Genomic DNA, 4,176 nt, shown 5'->3' on the forward strand with positions numbered 1-4,176 from the left:
GAATATCTTTAAATTCTGACAGTGATGTTATTGGATTTTTATTTTGAATAACTTACTTAGGTGTGTGTAAGTTGTCCTCAGAAGCGTATATTTTTATAAGGTTTAATACGCTGCACTTTCCTTTAATCCAATTGTCTTCTGGTGAACTCAACAGAATAAAACTTATTAATAATAAAATAATACCTGTCATTTTGTAACTTTGTAAGATTAAGAGTTTGTATCTAATATTCCTTTAGTTAAAGTCCAATGGCAACTATATCTGTGCTTGCCAGTATCTTGGAAAGGTTTGAGTTATTGACTCACGTGATCTGTGTATTCCGTCAACTTGCCTATTCGCACAACAACTTCCTCATCGTAGCATGTGTCTATGTGTGCCGCCATCTTGTTGAGGTAGTCATTGTTGATCACAAACTCCATCCACAATACTGAACCACCGATCTGGATCAAACTTGGACGATGACATGTCGGGACCGCCTCAAATACACATTTTATTCATCTTGTCTATATAGTATGTATCTTGTCCACAGACTACTGACGTCAGTTTTTCATAATCAAAAACACAATATGTGTATTATAATATTTGTATTATTATTAATTAGCAGCAAATCTCCTCTTAATTGTTTTATAACTTCATAATAACAACCTTTAGTTATATACCTTTCATATGCAACATGCCAATTGCTTTACAATAATATAATGCAAATCAATTATCATGATTTAATTGGTTTTATTTTTCCCAGAGGGACTTTATGACAGATGACCTTTAATTATGGAAGACATCTGTAGTCTCTTTGGACATCTTAGTCACGCTTACAAGCTTATAAATATGACACCAGTGAATATTAAGTTTGAACATTTTCTTTTTTGTGTCCAAGGGAGTCCAGCGATATATTTACTTTAATATTCTCAATGCAACATAACAGGTGAACGACGTCTTTACTTTTGTTGACCACAAGGGGCATGGTTTATTAGACCATGCTGTGATGGATGGATGAGGGTGGAGGAGTGGAAAAATGGTCTTACTGACAGATCGTGGAGCCTTGATGTCCACCTGAATCTCTGACAGCCTCCATCTCCACCGCTGCATCCTTTTACACCCCGACGCCATTTTATTTCCCCCCTTTATCATGGGAAGCCGATCTCCTGCGTTTGGCCTGACAGTGATGTAGTAGGAAGCGGCTGTTTAGAGGGAGCCTCAGCCTCTCCGTCTTTACCGCTTTGTTGATCTGTGGTTGTAATAAGCTCCATTCTGCAGCGCAGATCAATATCCGGCAGCCACCCCCGAATGGGAGCGCGCTTCTTCACAATTTGGCATCATAACATCGGAGAAAGACGCTGGTCGGTTGCAAATTTGTGGGAAATGGAGGGCGGTGTAAAGTGTACCCTGCAACAAAGCTAAATTGAGAGAGAAAAAACATTTGAATCAAGCTGATCGATCGACGCCAGTGTTTTTTTGAAACAAGAAAAAATAAGATGTCATGGAAATTAGCACTTTTGAAGAAATTGTTAATTATATAAAATATAGAAATGAAGAGTTCTAAAACAGTCCACAAAAGATCTACATCTCCATAAAGACTGAAATGTCTTCTCTCAGACAAGAGGGAATCAAAGGTCTGCTGTTCAATTTAAAAGTTTTTTTACTCAAAGAAGCCCCTGGAAAGAATTGATCGGTCAAGATGCATTTTCCCAAAGGTGAAATCATATCATGCATCGTAACTCGAGGCTTGTCAATTTTTCTCAAGAGAAAAGCTCTTTTGTTCACTGTCCAGGTGTAATTTTCATAAAGTTCTCATTAAAAATGTTTCTTAATAAGGCTATTAGAAGCTTTGTTGTTTTTTTTCCCTTGTTCAGAGTCTTTGATCAGATAAAATGTGATTAGAAAACAGGGAGCGACGCGGTGCAGCCGTGGCGCTGATTTGTTGAGGCAACCTTGTTCAGCAGACTGTTTCAAAGTCATGGGCACGGACCCTGAAGGACGGATTTAACACCTGGGAAGAGGAATGGGCATCTAAGACGCACCCACTAACCGGGTGATGAATGAATTACGGCTCCTAAATTTAGCCGGGCAGTCTACCTTGAAATCGGCCCAGACTTCCATCTTGGAAACGCGGACAGGCCGCGTATTCCGTCGGCACCGACCTCTATCTCGGCGTCGCAGAGGGAGGGAGATGGATGTCTGACCACACGCTTCATGGTTGCCGAGGCGATATGTTGGAAATGGTGCGGAGCCTCGCTTGGCAGGGTGAGCCCTCGTTAGACGCCGCTCGTTTGTCTTCGTGTTCAGGGCCGAGGCTCACGCGGCCAGAGCGGCCCGGAGCACAGGTGCACACGGGTGCCAAAATTTCTGAAAGAAACCCGCTGGGCCGCGGCGGAAAGTCGGCCCGCGATCCGATCAGAAGTGGCCACTTACCAAATACCCCAACCCGTTTTTCCTAAGATATTTCAGAACCGACCCAATGCCTGTCTGAGGGGAGGAGGGGAGATTCGAAAAGGGCCCGATAATTAAACTCTGCCGCCCTCCAAGTTTGTTTTCTTTTCCTTTGTGCTCATCGTGCGCGCAGCAGAGTGACGTTCCACAGCAGCCAGCAGTGTTCAGTGCCGGGAGCCAAGAACCAAATACAACCTGCGACCGGACCCCAACCCAGTTGGCTATAATACACCCAGACGGGTCCTGGGTCGGGGCCTCAGGCGGTCGGGTTTGGTCTCGAACTCTGGTTCTAATCGACCAAAAAACTGCTTCATGTGGTAAACAACACGACATAGAATTTACCAAGATTTTGAGAAAAGTACAATTTTCTTCGAGGGAATCCACGATGACATCACAGACAAACAGAATAACAGAATAACAGGTTTACTCCAAAAGGAAGAGATAGATGTTGTTCCCGAAGACTCTACTGTACTCTACTGTACTCTGCTCTACTGCTCTCTACTCTAAGCCATCCTACTCTACTCTACTCTTCTCAACCTCTACTCTACCTCTGACTCTACTCTACTTTACCTCTACTGTACTCTACTCAACTCTACCTCTACTCTACTCTACTCAACCTCTACTCTACCCTACCGCTACCTCTACTCTACTCTACCTTTACTCTACTCTGCTCCATTCTACCTCTACCTCTACTCTACCTTTACTCTACTCTACTCTACTCTACTCTACTCTACTCTACTCTACTCTACCTTTACTCTACTCTACTCTATTCTACTCTACTCTACCGCTTCTCTACTCTACCCTACCTTTACTCTATATCTACTATACCTTTACTCTATTCTACTCTACCTCTACTCTACTCTACCTCTTTTCTGCCTCTAAAGGGAACTGATGAGGGAATCCAAGGTTTTCCTCTTGACCAATCTTGACCAAATGTGTTTATTTGATTAGTAAATATTACCAAAATATGATATGAAATTGTTTTGATGGTGTGATGTTTATGTATTTATACAGGCGTCAATATGTGACACCGATTAATGAGTCCGTGTAGACTTTGTCTTTTACTCTATCGGAACCATCCCCCCAAAGACGACTGCTGTGACAAATGAACAAGTGTATTTGTGAGATGCTTGCGCTCATTCTCTCTCCTGTTCCAGGCTCTTTTCGGTGCTTTACCCTTGGGGACTGACATTTGGATGATTGGCAATCCTGAAGTAGGCTGATAAAACCAGGTCACCTTCTTACCTCCTCACCTCCTTTTGGAGGGAGCCAGAATTGAATTACTACTCTGCAGAAGCGGTGATGGCCACAGCGGAGCGGCATGAGACATTCTGGCGATCACTTCCTATCGAGTCAATACATAGAAATGATTTGAACTTCTGGCGATTTTCGAGTTTGAGAGTTTTTTTTCTAGGCTCAAGCTCAAACCAGATCTATTGTGTTGTTTTTTTACAGTGAGGGAAGTGTGGGTAGAAAATGGGATCAAGTGAGATTTTTGTTTTTTTTCTTATTAGATTGACGGCACCATCCAACATGCCACAAAGGGTGAATTATCTAAATACGGTTTGTTTCAGTTTGAATCATGTTTTCTATTGAAAGCTATGTTTAAAAAATGGGCCACATATCCATCCCCCCATTTCTTAAAAGTACGACGTCCACTTCAGGGACACGGCGTGTGCAAGACATATTTGACTGAATTGAAAGACACCAAAAACAAATTGATTCATTTGAATACCTACGTGTTTGGC

Source organism: Zeus faber (assembly GCF_960531495.2).
Source record: "Zeus faber genome assembly, chromosome: 7".
NCBI classification, from domain to species: Eukaryota; Metazoa; Chordata; class Actinopteri; order Zeiformes; family Zeidae; genus Zeus; species Zeus faber.